Source organism: Arachis hypogaea, chromosome 9 (assembly GCF_003086295.3).
Source record: "Arachis hypogaea cultivar Tifrunner chromosome 9, arahy.Tifrunner.gnm2.J5K5, whole genome shotgun sequence".
NCBI lineage: Eukaryota > Viridiplantae > Streptophyta > Magnoliopsida > Fabales > Fabaceae > Arachis > Arachis hypogaea.
This window is the reverse complement of record NC_092044.1, coordinates 93,615,183-93,637,015: the sequence shown is the minus strand read 5'-3', so window position 1 is coordinate 93,637,015 and position 21,833 is coordinate 93,615,183.

The window sequence follows — 21,833 nt, the reverse complement described above, 5'->3', positions numbered from 1 at the left end:
GAGTTTTGATTGACGAGCCGTCAGTGGTCACGCGTTTATCTCAAAATTCTCTACAAAACCCACCCAACAATTTGGTAAGAAATTTTATTTTTTATGCCCAGTACTTCCCCTTTTAGTTTCATGATTTGAGGTTTTGATTTTTGAGAAATTATGTGATTTTGGTGTTTAGGATCAAATTAGCTTTATGGGCTTGCTGATTATTACCCCAAATCTCTGTCGCTAAGGTGGGACATCTTTAACTCTTGTGAACCATTAATGATTTTGAACGTAGTTTGATTTTTGTGGTATTTATGTGGAATTAGAGTGAGATATATATTTTGGAGACAAATTCGGTGAAATCAGTGACTGGAAAGTGAACCCTGGAGGTTGGATTTTTGTTCGGTGATGATTCGGGGCTTTGGACACTTGAGGAACAGAGATAATTGAGCTGCTATGACATTAGGGAGGAATCGGGTAAAGTATGATTTTGGTTTCTCGTAGATAATATATAATGTTTCGTGAAAACATAGGCTAGATGACCATAATATAAGTTGTACGATACGGAAAGTTGAGGTTTAGTGACTCGTTGTTGGAAATTATTGAGTGGGTGGTTGAAATGCATGATGATTGATTATTAATAATTGTGAATAATGATGATGAAAATGATTAATGATTGATGAATGATATTGAATTATAATCATGAGATTTGAAATTAATAATGAATGTGATAAATAATATTAATAGTAAATGATGATGAGGATAGGTTGTGGAGGTTTGTTGAATATATATATGTGTGTGTGTGTGTTTGTGTGTGTGTGTGTGTGTGTGTGTGTGTGTGTGTGTGTGTGTGTAGATGATTGAGTGGTTTGGATGGAACTAGAGAAAGGTGGCAAAGTCCGAATTTTAGAGGAGGTGCTGCCGAAATTTTATGAGAATTTTTGGGAAGTTTTGTATTAGTTAATTTGGATGGAAGAATGGCTTATCTAATTAATATTGAATGAATGTATGTTTGTGATACCTGGGCAGTAGCAAGGATTTTGATTCGTCCTGCTTGCTCCGGGTCAATGTTTGAGATTTGATAATAATGATAATTGATTAAGACTAAATGAATGTATGTTTGAGATACCTGGGTAGTAGCAACGATGGTGGTTTGTCCCGCTTGCTCCAGGTTAGTGATTGTGACGCCTGGGTAGTAGTAGCAGTAGTGGATTATTCCACTTGTTCCAGGTTTAGCTTTTAAACACCCGCCTGGGTAGTAGTGGTAGTAGTGGTTCTTCCACTCGCTCTGGGTTAAACGGGTAGTAGTAAGGGGGTTATATCTCAAACCCACTTGCTCCACAATGGGTGTTTCTATCCATGGTTAGCTACCAGAATTTGTCAGGTTGGCTATATAACCGACAGATGAGACTCATCCTCCATAGGAAAGGCATGCATCATGTGCATTTATTTGTTTTGTTTGAGTGTGCATTGTCTTGCCTTGCTTAATTGTTTATTCATGATAATTGCTAATTTCCTACTTATTGTATATGCTTTCTATATGTGCTTGTCTTGTCTGTGCACCAGAATTTGAGGATTGGAGGAAAGACGTAGGATTTGAGGATTTTAGTATGGTCTTGGTTAAGTTTAGAACCTTAATGGACCACCGCGTTTATGATTTTATTTATTTTTGTTCTTTAAGATTTATAAACTAAGTGTCGGAGTTCTAGGATTGCCTCTGGCTTTTCTGGGACCTTATGTATTATGTTTGTGGGCACCACTACCATGCTAAGAACCTCCGGTTCTCATTCTATATGTGTTGTTGTTTTTCAAATGTAGGTTGAGAAGCACCACACAGTGTATTATAGAGACTCTGAGGAAGCAAAGAACTCTTAGGACTCAGGGTTGCATTTTTGTTTACATTTACATATGTATACAGATTCTCCACCTTATATTTTTATGTTTATCCTTTTTAGAAGTTGACTCGGAGAAGCAGGTTGTCGGTTTTCTGTTTTGGGTTACTTTGGGGTGTATATATATGTATATGTATACTCTGATCGGTCTTTGCTTCACAGGCCGAGCCTAGAGCTTGTTAATTGCATACTTGGAACTCTGATCTTATATATATATATATATATATATATATATATATATATATATATATATATATATATATATATATATATATATATATATATTCTTTTTCGTTCAATCTTATCCACTTTCTAATGTTATCCAATAGTGAGTGTTGCGTTGTTCTGCTTGTATTTCGTTCAATAATCTTTCTTCAAGGCTCCTAGATAAACCTCCTTTTCAACTATATTTTATATATAATTTCACTTTTAGAGGTTGTAATACCTCACCACCTCAGTTTTATGACATAAGAATAAGATTAAGTGTGGTAGGATGTTATATTATGGTATCAGAGCAGTTCATTCCTGTAGAGCCTGAGGGATGGACTGACTATACTTCTGGGCATACTCTAGCTGTATGTACATACTATTTAAGATGTCTGCTAGACATATATAGCATAAATGTTCATGAGCATACTTTTGGAGATTCGAATCACTAGACTTGAAATATTAAGACTGATCACCTTAATATCAATTGTTCGGTGTGGACAAGACCCAGAGGGCATCTCATGGACGCGAGTGAGGTGATACGGTTGACGATAGGGCTGCTATTGTACAGGCTATTGCTGACAGGTTGAGACAACAATCTAGAAATAGTGATAGAGGCGATAATAGACCTGGTGGTGAAGAAAACCAAGGGATTAGAACTAGTGCAACTAGAGTAAAGGACAACGGCGTTAGTTAGAAAGGTAAAAGGATACAAGAAGATGTTTGGTGGAAGTGAGTGAATGATTAAGTTCCTAGTGGTTTATAATCAGAGTGATGCTGCGGAAACGCTGTGATTTTAGTGACTCTAGAATTGTAGGGACATGAGGAAGAAGCCTTGGGATATAAGAATGATTTAAGGATTGGCATAGGATCAAGAAATGGAAAGTGTGAATGTGTGGTTTAGGTTATAATGGGTTAACTCAAAAGAAGGGATTGAGAAATGGTTTAGTATTCGAGATGGCAAGAAGAATTTGAGATTTTATTTGATTTAGATAACACTCCTAAAGGATAAGGAAATTTGTAGTCATTGAAAAAGAGTTAGATGAAACTAAAAAAATGAAATAGATGGGTTTAGCTTAGGAGGATTGAATTGGGAATAGGGTATTACGTTGATGTCGAAGAATGGCAAAATGAATGGTAAGAGGTCGATTGAATATGAAGGGGCGTATATGAAGATTTGAGAGCGAATTTTCGAGGACAACAATTTCTGTTAGGGGGTAGGATGTAAAATTCACAAAATTAGTAAATAATTAACCAACAAATTAATTATTATTTAAAGAAATTAGAAATATGAATTTATAGTTTAATGAGATAGAGTTAATTAAAACATGATTTTTGACACTAATTTTGAAAAATTTGGCAAAAAATTGGCTCGAACGGGCTAAACCGAGCGAACTGGACCCATAACGAGGCCGAAGCCCAGCTCATTATCACCTAATAAAAATGGCTTCAGCCATCTTCTCTCTCCCTCAAAGGCAGTTCACGTTACACTCTAACGGGGAGAAGAAAACGGATTTTTCCAAACCCTTGGCAAAATTTCAATCTCACATAACTTTTGATCCGGAGCTCCGATTGATGAGCCGTCAGCGGTCACGCATTTATCTTAGAATTCTCTATAAAACTCACCCAAAATTTTGGTAATAAACTTGAGTTTTTATGCCCAGTACTTCCCTTTTTACTTTCGTGATTTTGAGGTTTTGATTTTTGAGAAATTATGTGATTTTGGTGTATAGGATCAAATTAGCTTCATGGGATTGCTGGGTATTATCCCAAATCTCTGTCGGTAAGGTGAAAGACCTTTAACTCTTGTGAACCATTAATGATTTTTAACCCTAGTTTGATTTTTGTGGTATTTATGTGGAATTAGAGTGAGATATATGTTTTGGAGACAAATTCGGCGAAATTAGTGACTAGAAAGCGAACCGTGGAGGTTGGATTTTTGTTCGATGAGGATTTGGGGCTTTGGACACTTGAGGAATAGAGATAATTGGGTTGCTCTGACATTAGGGAGGAATCGGCCAAGGTATGGTTTTGATTTCTTGTAGATAATATATAACGTTTCGTGAAAATATAGGCTAGATGACCATAAGATAAGTTATATGAAATGGAAGGTTGAGGTTTAGTGACTCATTATTGGAAATTATTGAGTGGATGGTTGAAATGCATGATGATTGATTATTAATAATTGTGAATAATGATGATGAGAATGATTGATGATTAATAAATGATATTGAATTATAATTATGAGCTTTGAAATGAATAATGAATGTGATAAATAATATTGATAGTAAATGATGATGAGCATAGGTTGTGGAGGTTTGTTGAATAATGTAGATGATTGAGTGGTTTGGATGGAACTCGAGAATAAGGGTGGCAAAGTTCGACTTTTAGCGCCAGTGCTGCCGAATTTTTATGAGAATTTTCGGGAAGTTTTGTATTAGTTAATTTGGATGGAAGAATAGTTTATCTGATTAAGATTGAATGAATGTATGTTTGTGATACCTGGGCAGTAGCAAGGATTGTGATTTGTCCTGCTTACTCCGGGTTAATGTTTGAGATTTGATAATAATGATGATTGATTGAGACTAAATGAATGTATGTTTGAGATACCTAGGTAGTAGCAAAGATGGTGGTTTGTCCCGCTTGCTCCAGGTTAGTGATTGTGATGCCTAGGTAGTAGCAGCAGTAATGGATCATTCCACTTGCTCCAGGTTGAGCTTTTAAACACCCGCCTGGGTAGTAGCGGTGGTAGTGGTTCTTCCACTTGCTCTGGGTTAAGCGGGTAGTAGTAAGGGGGTTGTATCTCAAATCCACTTTCCCGTAATGGGTGTTTTTGTCCATGGTTAGCTACCAGAACTTGTCGGGTTAGCTATATAATCGACAGATGAGACTCATCATCCAGAAAAGGCATGCATCATGTGCATTTGTATGTTTTATTTGAGTGTGCATTGTCTTGCATTGCTTAATTGTTTATTCATGTTAATTGCTAATTGCCTACTTGTTATATATGCTTTATGTATATGCTTGTCTTGTCTGTTTTACTTGTCTGTGCACCAGAGTTAGAGGATTGGAGGAAAGGCGTAAGTTTGAGGATTTTAGTACGGTTTTGGTTAAGTTTAGAACTTTTTACTATTGTACTAGGGGTCTTTTTCCCTATTTTCGAATTCATATGTCATTTGGGGAGGCTAGTCATTCGGCCATGCCTAGACCTTGTTCTTATGTATTTTCAATGGTGGAGTTTCTACACACCATAAATTAAGGTGTGGAGCTCTGCTGTTACTCGAGTATTAATGCAATTACTACTATTTTTTATTCAATTCATGCTTATTCCGGTTCTAATATATCCATTCGCACACAATAAAATGATGAATGTGATGATTTTGTGATGCTCATCACCATTCTCACTTATGAACGCGTGCCTGACAAACACTCCCGTTCTACATGCAAACAAGGTTGAATGCATATCTCTTAGCCTCCATTTTGAAAGATCGGAGTCTTCGTGGTATAAGCTAGAATTATTGGTGGCCATTCCTGAGATCCGGAAAGTCTAAACCTTGTCTGTGGTATTCCGAGTAGGATCTGGGAAGGGATGACTATGACGAGCTTCAAACTCATGAGTGTTGGGCGTAGTGACAGACGCAAAAGGATCACTGGATTCTATTCCAACATGATCGAGAACCGACAGATGATTAGCCGTGCGGTGACAGCACACATGGACCATTTTCACTGAGAGGACGGGAAGTAGCCATTGACAACGGTGATGCCCAACATACAGCTTGCCATGGAAAGGAGTATGAAGCATTGGATGAAGATAGTAGGAAAGCAGAGATTCAAGAAGGATGAAGCATCTCCATACGCTTATCTAAAATTCCGACGAATGATTTACATAAGTATCTCTATCTTTATTTTCTGTTTATTTATCTTTTAATTATTAAAACTCCATAACCTTTTGAATCCGCCCTGACTGAGATTTACAAGGTGACCATAGCTTGCTTCAAGCCGACAATCTCTGTGGGATCGACCCTTACTCACGTAAGGTTTATTACTTGGACGACCCAGTGCACTTGCTGGTTAGTTGTGCGAAGTTGTGAAAAAGAAGTGAGATTACAATTGTGCGACCAAGTTGTTGGCGCCATTGTATATCAAAATTTCGTGCACCAAGTTTTTGGCGCCGTTGTCGGGGATTGTTCGAGTTTGGGCAACTAACAATTCATCTTGTTGCTCAGATTAGGTAATTTTTATTTTCTTTTCAAAAAATTTTTCAAAAATATTTCAAAATTTTTTCTTCTTTTTCGTTCTTTTCAAAATAATTTTCGAAAAATCCAAAAAAATTCATAAAATCATAAAAACGCAAAAATATTTCATAGTTCTTGTTTGAATCTAGTGCCAAATTTTAAGTTTGGTGTCAATTGCATGATTTTAATTGTCTTGCAATTTTCGAAACACATGCATTGTGTTCTTGATGATCTTCAAGTCGTTCTTGATGAATTGCCTTGTTTGATCTTCATGATTTATTGATTTGCACTGCATGATGTTCTACATATGCATTCTCGCATTTATATGGCCCAAACATGAGAAAGTTCTAAGTTTGGTGTCCTCCATGTTTTCTTTCATTAAGAAAACTGAGTTCTTGATGTTTATCTTGATCTTCAAGATTGTTCTTGGTGTTCATCTTGACGTTCATAATGTTCTTGCATATATCTTGTGTTTTGATCCAAGAATTATATGTTTCGACTCATTTTGTTGTTTTTCAAAATTGAAAACATATCTTCTTGAATAAAGGATTTAGCAAAATGAAGATCCAAGAACATAAAGCAGAGGAATTATAGAAAAAAAATTGGGCGTTCAAAATGCCCAGTGAAGAAGGAAAACGGGCGTTTAAACGCCCAGCCAGGTAAACGCCCAAAACATGCAGCTCCTGGGCATTTAACGCCAGGATGACACAAGGAGAGGAATTTTGTTTTCAAATCAAATCTTTTTCAAATGTTCATATTTTTTTGCAAAATCAAATCTTTTTCAAATCAAATCTTTTTCAAATCAAATATTTTCAATCATATCTATTTCAAAGTCATATCTTTTCAAACATATCTTTTTCAAAAATAAACTTTTTCCTCATATTTTCAAAAATCTTGATTCAAAAATTTCAAGTTTGTTACTTTCTTGTTAAGAGAGATTCAATATTTGAAATTTAGAATCATATCTTTTAGTTTCTTGTTAATCAAGTCATTAACTTTTTAAAAGTCAAATCTTGTTAATTTTATCATTTCAATCATATCTTTTTAAATCACATCTTTTCAAATCATATCTTTTTCAAAATCAATTTCAAAATCTTTTCTAACTTCTTATCTTTTCAAAATTGATTTTCAAAACTTTTTCAACTAACTAATTGACTTTTGTTTGTTTTTTATCTTTTTCAAAACCACCTAACTACTTTTCTCTCTCTAATTTTCGAAAATCACCTTCCTCTTTTCCAAAATTCTTTTAACTAACTAATTGTTTCAAATTTTAATTTTAATTTTATTTCTTCTCTTAATTTTCAAAAATCACTAACTTTTTTTAAAAACAATTTTCGAAAATTCTCCCCCCTCTCTTATCTTTTTCTATTTAAACACTAACATTCCTCCACCATTGTCAATTCGAACTCCATCTCTCTTTGTGTGTTCGAATTCTTCCTTACATACCTCTTCCTTCCATTCTTGTTTTCCTCTGACATGTCAAGGAATCTCTATACTGTGACATAGAGGATTCCATATTTTCTTTGTTTTCTTCTCTTTCATATGAGCAGGAACAAATATAAAGGCATACTTGTTGAAACTGATCTTGAACCTGAAAGGACTCTGAAGAGGAAGCTAAGAGCAGCTAAAGCACAAAAGTCTGAAGAGGACCTCACTGAAATTTTCGAAAAGGAAGCAGCAAAAGAAACAATTATGGCCGAACCAAACAACAATGCAAGGAAGATGCTTGGTGATTTTACTACACCAACTTCCAACTTCTATGGAAGAAGCATCTCAATCCCTGCCATAGGAGCAAACAATTTTGAGCTAAAGCCTCAATTAGTTTTTCTACTGCAACAGAACTGCAAGTTTCATGGACTTTCATCAGAAGACCCTTATCAGTTCTTAACTGAGTTCTTACAGATCTGTGATACTGTTAAGTCTAATGGAGTTGATCCTAAAGTCTACAAGTTTATGCTTTTTCCTTTTGCTGTAAGAGACAGAGCTAGAACATGGTTGGACTCACAACCTAGAGATAGACTGGACTCTTGGGATAAGCTGGTCACGGCTTTCTTAGCCAAGTTCTTTCCTCCTCAAAAGCTGAGCAAGCTTAGAGTGGATGTTCAGACCTTCAGACAAAAAGATGGTAAGTCCCTCTATGAAGCTTGGGAAATATACAAGCAACTGACCAAAAAGTGTCCTTCTGACATGCTTTCAGAATGGACTACATTAGATATATTCTATGATGGTCTGTCTGAATTTTCCAAGATGTCACTAGAACATTCTACAGGTGGATCCATTCACCTAAAGAAAATGCCTGCAGAAGCTCAGGAACTTATTGAAATGGTTGCAAATAACCAGTTCATGTATACCTCTGAGAGGAATCTGTGAGTAATGGGATGCCTCAATAGAGAGGAGTTCTTGAAATTGATTCTCTGAATGCCATACTGGCTCAGAACAAAATATTGGCCCAACAAGTCAATATGATCTCTCAGAGTCTGAATGGATTGCAAAATACATCCAACAGTACTAAAGAAGCATCTTCTGAAGAGGAAGCTTATGATCCTGAGAACCCTGCAATGGCAGAGGTGAATTACATGGGTGAAGCCTTTGGCAACACCTATAATCCTTCATGGAAAAATCATCCAAATTTTTCATGGAAGGATCAACACAAGCAAGGCTTCAATAATAACAATGATGGAAGAAACAGGTTTAGCAATAACAAACCTTTCCCATTGATAGGCAAAATTGTGATTTACACTTTTCATAACTCGAACAATTCTTAGTAATGGCTCCAAAAACTTGGTGCACACTACTATGGTTCACTCACATTCTTCACAATTTTACACAACTAACCAGCAAGTGCACTGGGTCGTCCAAGTAATAAACCTTATGTGAGTAAGGCTCGATCCCATGAAGATTGTTGGTATGAAGCAAGCTATGGTCATCTTGTAAATCTCAATCAGGCGGATTCAAATGGTAATAATGGTTTTCGAATATAAGGATAAGTAAACAGAAAATAAAGATAGAGATACTTATGTAAATCATTGGTAGGAATTTCATATAAGTGTATGGAGATGCTTTGTTCCTGTTGAATCTCTACTTTCCTACTGCCTTCATCTAATTCTTCTTACTCCTTTCTATGGCAAGCTGTATGTAGGACATCACTGTTGTCAATGGCTACTTCCCATCCTCTCAGTGAAAATGGTCCAAATGCTCTGTCACAGCACGGCTAATCATTTGTCGGTTCTCAATCATGTCGGAATAGAATCCATTGATTCTTTTGCGTCTATTACCACGCCCAACAATCGCGAGTTTGAAGCTCGTCACAGTCATTCAATCCTTGAATCCTACTCAGAATACCACAGAAAAGGTTTAGACTTTCTGCATTCTGAATAATGGCCGCCAATAATTCTAGCTTATACCACGAAGATTCTGATTAAGGAATCTAAGAGATATTCACTCGTTCTAAGGTAGAACGGAAGTGGTTGTCAGTCACGCGTTCATAGGTGAGAATGATGATGAGTGTCACAGATCATCACATCCATCATGTTGAAGTGCAGCGAATATCTTAGAACAAGAATAAGCTGAATTGAATAGAAAATAGTAGTAATTGCATTAATACTCGAGGTACAGCAGAGCTCCACACCTTAATCTATGGTGTGTAGAAACTCCACCGTTGAAAATACATAAGTGATAGAGGTCCAGGCATAGCCGAATGGCCAGCCCCCAAAGTCTAAGAACTAAACGTCCAAAGATTAATTCCCCCACCAGATGAAAATACAATAGTAAAAATTTCTATTTATACTAGACTAGCTACTAGGGTTTACAGAAATAATTCTAAGTGTAGAAATCCACTTCTGGGGCCTACTTTGGTGTGTGGTTGGGCTGATCTTGAGCTTTACACATGCAGAGGCTTCTCTTGGGGTTAAACGCCAAGTTGTAACGTGTTTTTGGCATTTAACTCTGGTTTATGATGTGTTTCTGGCATTTTACTGCAGAATGCAGCATGGAACTAGCGTTGAATGCCAGTTTGCTGAAAAGCTCTGGATGTCTACTTTCCAACGCTTTTGAGAGCGCGCCATTTGGAGTTCGGAAGCTCCAAAAATCCATTTCAAGTGCAGGGAGGTCAGAATCCAACAGCATCAACAGTCCTTTGTCAGCCTGAATCAGATTTTTGCTCAGGTCCCTCAATTTTAGCCAGAAAATACCTGAAATCACAAAAAAACACACAAACTCATAGTAAAGTCTAGAAATGTGAATTTTGCATAAAAACTAATAACAACATCCCTAAAACTAGCTAGATCCTACTAAAAACTACTTGAAAACAATGCCAAAAAGCGTATAAATTATCCGCTCATCACAACACCAAAGATAAATTATTGCTTGTCCCCAAGAAACTGAAAATCAAATAGGATAAAAAGAAGAAAATATACTATAAATCTCAAAATATCAATGAATATTAGTTCTAATTAGATGAGCTGGACTTGTAGCTTTCTGCTTCTGAACAGTTTTGGCATCTCATTTTATCCTTTGAAGTTTAGAATGATTGGCATCTCTAGGAATTCAGAGTTCAGATAGTGTTATTGATTTTCCTAGTTAAGTATGTTGATTCTTGAACACAGCTACTTTTATGAGTCTTGGTCGTGGCCCTAAGCACTTTGTTTTCCAGTATTACCACCGGATACATAAAAGCCACAGACACATGACTGGGTGAACCTTTTCAGATTGTGACTCAGCTTTGCTAAAGTCCCCAGTTAGAGGTGTCTAGAACTTTTAAGCACACTCTTTTTGCTTTGGATCATGACTTTAACCACTCAGTCTCAAGCTTTTTGCTTAGACCTGCATGCCACAAGCACATGGTTAGGGACAGCTTGATTTAGCCGCTTAGGCTTGGATTTATTTCCTTGGGCCCTCCTATCCATTGATGCTCAAAGCCTTGGATCCTTTTTACCCTTGCCTTTTGGTTTTAAGGGCTATTGGCTTTTTCTGCTTGCCTTTTTTTCGCAAGCTTTTGTTTTTCACTGCTTTTTCTTGCTTCAAGAATCAATTTCATGATTTTTCAGATCATCAATAACATTTCACTTGTTCATCATTCTTTCAAGAGCCAACAATTTTAACATTCATAAACAACAAGATAAAAAATATGGACTGTTTAAGCATTCATTCAGAAAACAAAAAGTATTGTCACCACATCAATATAATTAAACTAAATTCAAGGATGAATTCGAAACTCATGTACTTCTTGTTCTTTTGAATTAAAAACATTTTTCATTTAAGAAAGGTGAAGGATTCATGGAATTATTCATAGCCTTAAGACATAGACACTGGACACTAATGATCATGTAATAAAGATACAAACATGGACAAACATGAAGCTCAAAAACCGAAAAACAGAGAAATAAGAACAAGGAAGTTAAGGAATGAGTCCACCTTAGTCATGGTGGTGCCTTCTTCTTGAAGGACCAATGATATCCTTGAGCTCCTCTATGTCTCTTTCTTGCTTTTGTTGCTCCTCCCTCATAGCTCTTTGATATTCTCTAATCTCATTGAGAATGATGGAGTGCTCTTGGTGTTCCACCCATAATTGGTTCATGTCATGACTCAATCCTTCTAGAGAAGTGTTGAGTTGTTCCCAATAGTTGTTTGGAGGAAAATGCATCCCTTGAGGCATCTTAGGGATTTCTTGATGATGAGCTTCCTCATGCGTCTCTTGAGATCCATGGATGGCCTCTCTTGTTTGCTCCATCCTCTTCTTAGTGATGGGCTTGTCTTCTTCAATGAGGATGTCTCCTTCTATGACAACTCCAGCTGAGTAGCATAGATGGAAAATGAGATGAGGAAAAGCTAGCCTTGCCAAGGTGGAGGGCTTTTCGGCTACTTTGTAGAGTTCTAGAGAGATGACTTCATGAACTTTTACTTCCTCTCCAATCATGATGCTATGGATCATGATGGCCCGATCCACAGTTACTTTAGATCGGTTGCTAGTGGGGATGATGGAGCGTTGGATGAACTCCAACCATCCTCTAGCCACAGGCTTAAAGTCCAGTCTTTTTAATTGAACCGGCTTGCCTTTGGAGTCTCTTTTCCATTGAGCTCCTTCCACACATATGTCCATGAAGACTTGGTCCAACCTTTGATCAAAGTTGACCCTTCTAATGTAGGGGCGTGCATCTTCTTGCATCATAGGCAAGTTGAATGCCAACCTTACATTTTTCGGACTGAAATCTAAGCATTTTCCCCGAACCATTGTAAGATAATTCTTTGGATTCGGGTTCATACTTTGATCATGGTTCCTAGTGATCCATGCATTGGCATAGAACTCTTGAACCATTAAGATTCTGACTTGTTGAATGGGGTTAGTAAGAACTTCCCAACCTCTTTTTTGGATCTCATGTCCGATCTCCGGATACTCATTTTTCTTGAGCATGAAAGGGACCTCAGGGATCACCTTCTTCTTGGCCACAACCTCATAGAAGTGGTCTTGATGGGCTTTTGAGATGAATCTCTCCATCTCCCATGACTCGGAGGTGGAAGCTTTTGTCTTCCCTTTCCTCTTTCTAGAGGTTTCTCCGGCCTTAGGTGCCATAAATGGTTATGGAAAAACAAAAAAGCTATGCTTTTACCACACCAAACTTAGAATGTTGCTCGTCCTCGAGCAAAAGAAGAAAGAATAGAAGAAGAAGAAGAAGAAGAAGATATGGAGGAGAGGGAGAGAGATACGTATTCAGCCAAGAGGGAGAAGAGAGGGTTGTGTTGTGTGAAAATGAAGAAGTGTGGAGGGGTTTATATAGTGGAGGGAGAAAGGTTAGGGTTCGGTCATGTAGGGTGGGTTTTGGTGGGAAAGAGATTTTGAATTTGAAGGTAGGTGGGGTTTATGGGGAAGAGTGGATGGATGTGAGTGGTAAAGAGGTGATGGGGAAGAGAGATTGAGGTGATTGGTGAAGGGTGTTTCAGGAAGAGTGTTATTGGATTATGTGAAGAAGAGAGAAGGTGAGTTGAGGTAGGTGGGGATCTTGTGGGGTCCACAGATCCTGAGGTGATCCTGTGGGGTCCACAGATCCTGAGGTGTCAAGGATTTATCATCCATGCACTAATTAGGCGTGTAAAACGCCCTCTGCATGCAATCCTGGCATTTAACGCCAGACTGCAGCATGTTTCTGGCGTTAAACGCCACTTCCATGCTTGTTTTGGGCGTTCAACGCCAATCTGCAGCATGTTTTTGGCGTTTAACGCCAGCCTGATGCTTGTTGCCGGCGTTAAACGCCAGCTTTCCTCAGGTTGCAATCCTGGCGTTTAAACGCCAGACTGCTGGTTGTTTCTGGCGTTTAATGCCAGATTCATGCTCTGTTCTAGCGTTGAACGCCAGCCAGATGCTCCTTATTGGCGTTTAAACGCCAGTAAGCTCTTCCTCCAGGGTGTGCTGTTTCTTCTGCTATTTCTTATTATGTTTTTAATTTTAGCAATTATTTTATGACTCCACATGATCATGAACCTAATAAAACATAAAAGAACAATAAAAATATAAATAAATAAAAATTGGGTTGCCTCCCAATAAGCGCTTCTTTAATGTCAATAGATTGACAGTGAGCTCTCATGGAGTTTCACAGATCATCAGAGCATTGTTGGGACCTCCCAACACCAAACTTAGAGTTTGAATGTGGGGGTTCAACACCAAACTTAGAGTTTAGTTGTGGCCTCCCAACACTAAACTTAGAGTTTGATTGTGGGGGTTTTGTTTGACTCTATATTGAGAGAAGCTTTTCATGCTTCCTCTCCATGGTTGCAGAGGAAGATCCTTGAGCTTTAAACACAAGGTAGTCCACATTCAATTGAAGGACTAGCTCTCCTCTGTCAACATCAATCACAGCTCCAGTTGTGGCTAGGAAGGGTCTTCCAAGGATGATGCATTCATCCTTATCCTTCCCAGTGTCTAAGATTATGAAATCAGCAGGGATGTAAAGGCCTTTAACCTTTACCAACACGTCCTCTACCAATCCATAAGCTTATTTTATTGACTTGTCTGCCATCTCTAATGAGATTCTTGCAGCTTGTACCTCAAAGATCCCCAGCTTCTCCATTACAGAGAGTGGCATAAGATTTATACTTGACCCCAGGTCACACAGAGCCTTCTCAAAGGTCATAGTGCCTATGGTATAGGGTATTAAGAATTTACCAGGATCTTGTTTATTTTGAGGTAAAGTTTGCTGAACCCATGTATTTAGTTCACTAATGAGCAAGGGAGATTCATCTTCCTAAGTCTCATTACCAAACAACTTGGCATTCAGCTTCACGATAGCTCCTAGATATTGAGTAACTTGCTCTTCAGTTACATCTTCATCCTCTTCAGATGAAGAATAGCTCTCAGAGCTCATGAATGGTAAAAGGAGGTTCAATGGAATCTCTATGGTCTCTATATGAGCCTCAGATTCCTTTAGGTCCTCAATAGGGAACTCCTTTTTGTTCAGAGGACGTCCCAAGAGGTCTTCCTCACTAGGATTCACGTCCTTCTCCTCCCTTGTGCATTCGGCCACATTGATTATATCAATGGCCTTGCATTCTCTTTTTGGATACTCCTCTGTATTGCTTGGGAGAGTACTAGGAGGAGTTTCAGTGACTTTCTTACTCAGCTAACCCACTTGTGCCTCCAAATTTCTGATGGAGGACCTTGTTTCATTCATGAAACTTAAAGTGGCCTTAGATAGATCAGAGACTATGTTTCCTAAGCTATAGGGACTCTACTCAGAATTTTCTATCTGTTGCTGAGAAGATGATGGAAAAGGCTTGCTATTGCTAAGCCTATTTCTTTCACCATTATTAAAGCCTTGTTGGGGCTTCTGTTGATCCTTCCATTGGAAATTTGGATGATTTCTCTATGAGGAATTATAGGTGTTCCCATAGGGTTCACCCATGTAATTCACCTCTGCTATTGCAAGGTTCTCAAGATCATAAGCTTCTTCTTCAGAAGATGCCTCTTTAGTACTGTTGGATGTATTTTGCCATCCATTCAGACTTTGAGAAATCATGTTGACTTGCTGAGTCAACATTTTATTCTGAGCCAATATGGCATTTAGAGTATCAATTTCAAGAACTCCCCTCTTCTGAGGCATCCCATTACTCACAGGATTCCTCTCAGAGGTGTACATGAATTGGTTATTTGCAACCATGTCAATGAGTTCTTGAGCATCTGCAGGCATTTTCTTTAGGTGAATGGATTCACATGCAGAATGGTCCAATGACATCTTAGACAATTCAGATAGACCATCATAGAATATATCCAGAATGGTCCATTCTGAAAGCATGTCAGAAGGACACTTTTTGGTCAGTTGTTTGTTTCTCTCCCAAGCTTCATAGAGGGATTCACCTTCTTTCTATTTGAAGGTTTAAACATCCACTCTAATCTTACTCAGCTTTTGAGGAGGAAAGAACTTGGTCAAGAAGGCCGTGACCAGCTTATCCCAAGAGTTCAGACTATCTTTAGGTTGAGAGTCTAACCATACTCCAGCTCTGTCTCTTACAGCAAAAGGGAAAAGCATAAGCATGTAGACCTCGGGATCAACCCCATTGGTCTTAACAGAATCATAGACCTGCAAGAATTCAATTAAGAACTGAAAAGAATCTTCTGATGGAAGTCCATGAAACTTGCAATTCTGTTGCATTAGAGAAACTAATTGAGGCTTCAGCTCAAAATTGTTTGCTCCAATGGCAGGGATTGAGATGCTTCTTCCATGTAATTTGGAATTTGGTGCAGTAAAGTCACCAAGCATCTTCCTTGCATTGTTGTTGTTGGGTTCGGCTGCCATATCATTTTTCTGTTCGAAAATTTCAGTTAGGTCCTCTTCAGAGTACCGTGCTTTAACTGCTCTTAGCTTCCTCTTTAAGGTCCTTTCAGGTTCAGGATCAGCTTCAACAAAAATGCCTTTTTCCTTGTTCTTGCTCATATGAAAGAGAAGAAAACAAAGAGAGAAGAGGAGTCCTCTATGTCACAGTATAGAGATTCCTTTATGTGAGTAGAAAAAGATGAGAATAGAGGAAAGAGAAGAAAAAATTCGAACACAAAAGAGAGGAGAGTGTTCGAATTTTTGAGATGAAGATAAGTGTTAGTAAATGAATAAATAAATAGAAGAAGATGAAAGAAAGAGAATTTCGAAAATTGTTTTTGAAAAATGGTTAGTGATTTTCGAAAATTAAGAGAAGAAATAAAATTAAAATTAAAAATTTGAAACAATTAGTTAATTAAAAGAATTTTGAAAAAGAGGGAGGTGATTTTTGAAAATTAGAGAGAGAAAGTAGTTAGGTGGTTTTGAAAAAGATAAGAAACAAACAAAAAGTCAATTAGTTAGTTGAAAAAGATTTGAAAATCAATTTTGAAAAGATAAGAAGTTAGAAAAGATTTTGAAATTGATTTTGAAAAAGATATGATTTGAAAAAGATATGATTAAAAAGATATGATTGAAAAGATATTTTGAAAAAGATTTGATTTTTAAAATTAAAATTGATTACTTGACTAACAAGAAACTAAAAGATATGATTCTAGAATTCAAAGATTGAACCTTTCTTAACAAGAAAGTAACAAACTTCAAATTTTTTAATCAATCACATTAATTGTTAGTAAAGTTTTCGAAATTTTGAAAAAAAAAAGATAAGAAAAAGATTTTGAAAATCATTTTAAAAAATTTCGAAAATAACAAAAGGAAAAAGAAAAGATTTGATTTTGAAAAGATAAGATTTTTAAAATTGAAATCTTGACTTGACTAACAAGAAACAACTTATTTTAAAAACTTTGACTAAGTCAACCCAAATATTTCGAATTTTTTGAGAGAAATAAGGAAAAGATATTTTTTTATTTTTGAATTTTTTTATGATGAGAGAGAAAAACACAAAAATGATTCACAACATGAAAATTATGAATCAAAACACATGATGCATGCAAGAACACTATGAATGTCAAGATGAACACCAAGAATACTTTGAAGATCAAGATGAACATCAAGACTTATTTTTGAAAAATTTTCAAGAAAAGAAAAACATGCAAGACACCAAACTTAGAAATTTTCAATGCTTAGACACTATGAATGCAAAAATGCATATGAAAAACAACAAAAATGACAAAACAAGAAAATTTAAAGATCAAATAAGAAGACTTATCAAGAACAACTTGAAGATCATGAAGAACACATGCTTGAATTTTTGGAAAATGCAAAAGTTTTTAGAACATGCAATAGACACCAAACTTAAAAATTAACTCAAGACTCAAACAAGAAGCAAAAATATTTTTGGTTTTTATGATTTTATTAAATTTTTTTGATGGATTTTTCGAAAATATTTTTTTTGGAAAAACGAAAACAAATATAAAATTTTGAAAGATTTTTTTGAAAACTTTTTGAAAAGAAAATTACCTAATCTGAGCAACAAGATAAACCGTCAGTTGTCCAAACTCAAACAATCCCCGGCAACGGCGCCAAAAACTTGATAGAAAAAATTGTGATTTACACTTTTCATAACTCGAACAATTCTTAGCAATGGCTCTAAAAACTTGGTGCACACTACTATGGTTCACTCACATTCTTCACAACTTCGCACAACTAACCAGCAAGTGCACTGGGTCGTCCAAGTAATAAACCTTACGTGAGTAAGGGTCGATCCCACGGAGATTGTTGGTATGAAGCAAGCTATGGTCATCTTGTAAATCTCAATCAGGCGGATTCAAATGGTAATAATGGTTTTCGAATATAATGATAAATAAATAGAAAATAAAGATAGAGATACTTATATAAATCATTGGTGGGAATTTCAGATAAGTGTATGGAGATGCTTTGTTCCTGTTGAATCTCTGCTTTCATACTGCCTTCATCCAATTCTTCTTACTCCTTTCTATGGCAAGCTGTATGTGGGGCATCACCGTTGTCAATGGCTACTTCCCATCCTCTCAGTGAAAATGGTCCAAATGCTCTGTCACAGCACGGCTAATCATTTGTCGGTTCTCAATCATGTCGGAATAGAATCCATTGATTCTTTTGCGTCTATTACCACGCCCAACAATCGCGAGTTTGAAGCTCGTCACAGTCATTCAATCCCTGAATCCTACTCAGAATACCACAGAAAAGGTTTAGACTTTCTGCATTCTGAATAATGGCCGCCAATAATTCTAGCTTATACCACGAAGATTCTGATTAAGGAATCTAAGAGATATTCACTCGTTCTAAGGTAGAACGGAAGTGGTTGTCAGTCACGCGTTCATAGGTGAGAATGATGATGAGTGTCACAGATCATCACATCCATCATGTTGAAGTGCAGCGAATATCTTAGAACAAGAATAAGCTAAATTGAATAGAAAATAGTAGTAATTGAAAATAGTAGTAATTGCATTAATACTCGAGGTACCGCAGAGCTCCACACCTTAATCTATAGTGTGTAGAAACTCCACAGTTGAAAATACATAAGTGATAGAGGTCCAGGCATGGCCGAATGGCCAGCCCCCAAAGTCTAAGAACTAAACGTCCAAAGATTAATTCCCCCCAAATGAAAATACAATAGTAAAAAGTTCTATTTATACCAGACTAGCTACTAGGGTTTACAAAAATAATTCTATGTACAGAAATCCACTTCCGGGGCCCACTTTGATGTGTGCTTGGGCTGAGCTTGAGCTTTACATGTGCAGAGGCTTCTCTTGGTGTTAAACGCAAAGTTGTAACGTGTTTTTGGTGTTTAACTCTAATTTGTGACGTGTTTCTGGCATTTTACTCCAGAATGCAGCATAGAACTGGCGTTGAACGCCAGTTTGTGTCCTCTAAACTTAAATAAAGTATGAAATATTATATATTGCTGAAAAGCTCTGGATGTCTACTTTCCAACGCCATTGAGAGCGCGCCATTTGGAGTTCTATAGCTCCAGAAAATATATTTCGAGTGAAGGGAGGTCAGAATCCAATAGCATCAGTAGTCCTTTGTCAGCCTGAATAAGATTTTTGCTCAAGTCCCCCAATTTCAGCCAGAAAATACCTGAAATCATAGAAAAACACACAAACTCATAGTAAAGTCCAGAAATGTGAAATTTGCATAAAAACTAATAAAAACATCCCTAAAAGTAGCTAGATCCTACTAAAAACTACCTGAAAATAATACCAAAAAGCGTATAAATTATCCGCTCATCACCCATCATCATCTCAGCAACAGATAGAGCATTCTGAGCATAATCTTTCTAGCTTAGCAAACATAGTATCTGATCTATTTAAGGCCACTCTTAGTTTCATGACTGAAACAAGATCCTCCCTTAGAAATTTGGAGGCACAAGTGGGCCAGCTGAGTAAAAGGGTTACTGAAACTCCTCCTAGCACTCTCCCAAGCAATACAGAAGAGAATCCCAAAGGAGAGTGCAAGGCCATTGATATAATCAACATGGCCAAAACCTTAGAGGAGGAGGAGGACGTGAATCCCAATGAGGAAGACCTCAGGGAACGTCCAATGGTTAGTAAGGAATACCCTAATGAGGAACCAAAGGAATCTGAGGCTCATACAGAGACTATAGAGATTCCCTTTGACCTTCTTTTACCATTCATGAGCTCTGATAACTATTCATCTTCTGAAGAGGACGAAGACATTGTTGAAGGGCAAGTTGCCCAATATTTAGAAGCAATCATGAAGCTGAATGCCAAGCTATTTGGTAATGAGACTTGGGAGGAAGAGCCTCCCTTGCTCTCCAATGAACTGAATACATTGGTTCAGCAAAATTTACCTCAAAAGAAATAGGATCCTGGTAAATTCTTAATACCTTGTACCATAGGCACCCTAACCTTTGAAAAAGCTGTGTGACCTGGGGTCAGGGATAAATATGATGCCACTCTCTGTAATGGAGAGACTGGGAATCTATGAGGTACAGGCTGCCAAATTCTCATTGGAGATGGCAGATAAATCTATGAAAAAGGCTTATAGACTAGTAGAGGACATGCTAGTAAAGGTTGAAGGCCTTTACTTCCCTGCTGATTTCATAATCCTAGACACTAGGAGGGATGAAGATAAATCCATTATCCTTAGAAGACCCTTCCTAGCTGGTGGACGAAATTGTGATAAAAGAATTCCAGGCACTGTTAGAGAAGCTCACAACTCCGTTCAACTAACCAGCAAGTGTACTGGGTCGTCCAAGTAATAAACCTTACGCGAGTAAGGGTCGATCCCACAGAGATTGTTGGTATGAAGCAATCTATGGTCACCTTGTAAATCTCAGTTAGGCAGATTAAATTGGTTTATGGGTTTTCGAAAATTAATAATAATTGGAAAATAAAAGGGATAGAAATACTTATGTAAATCAATAGTAAGAATTTCAGATAGGTGTATGGAGATGCTGTGCTCCTCTTGAAACTCTGCTTCACTACTCACTCTTCCTTCAATCCTTCTTATTCCTTTCCATGGCAAGCTGTATGTAGGGCATCACCATCATCGGTGGCTACTTTCAATCCTCTCGGGAAGATGATCCTATGCGCTGTCACTGCACGGCTAATCGTCTGGAGGCATCACCCATGGTTGATGGCTACATCCCGTCCTCTCAGTGAAAACGTTCCTATGCTCTGTCACAGCACGGCTAATCATCTGTCGGTTCTCAATCAGGTTGGAATAGAATCCATTGATTCTTTTGCGTTTGTCACTAACGCCCAGCCTTCAGGAGTTTGAAGCTCGTCACAGTCATTCAATACCGGAATCCTACTCGGAATACCACAGACAAGGTTAGACTTTCCGGATTCCCAGGATCCTACTCGGAATACCACAGACAAGGTTAGACTTTCCGGATCCTCATGAATGCCGCCATCTATCTAGCTTATACCACGAAGATTCTGTTGGGGAATCTAAGAGATATGCGCCCGGCCTAAGGTAGAACGGAAGTGGTTGTCAGTCACGTGCGTTCATAGGTGAGAATGATGATGAGTGTCACGGATCATCACATTCATCAAGGTTAAGTGTAACGTATATCTTGGAATAAGAATAAAAGAGAATTGAATAAAAAGTAATGGTGATTGTATTGAAACTTGAGGTACAGCAGAGCTCCACACCCTTAATCTATGGTGTGCAGAAACTCCACTGTTGAAAATACATAAGTAAAAGGTTCAGGCATGGCCGAATGGCCAGCCCCCTGAATGTGATCAATAGTCTCCTAAGATGAAGAATGATACAAAACTGAGACCAAAGATGTCTAATACAATAGTAACTTATCCTATTTATACTAGACTAGCTACTAGGGTTTACATGAGTAAGTATTTGATGCATAAATTCACTTCCGGGGCCCACTTGGTGTATGTTTGGGCTGAGCTTGATCTATCCACGAGCTGAGGCTTCTCTTGGAGTTAAACTCCAAGTTATAACGTGTTTTGGGCGTTCAACTCCGGATCATGACGTTTTTCTGGCGTTTAACTCCAGATAGCAGCATGTACTTGGCGTTCAACGCCAAGTTACGTCATCAATTTCCGCATAAAGTATGGACTATTATATATTGCTGGAAAGCTCTGGATGTTTACTTTCCAACGCCGTTGAGAGCGCGCCAATTGGAGTTCTGT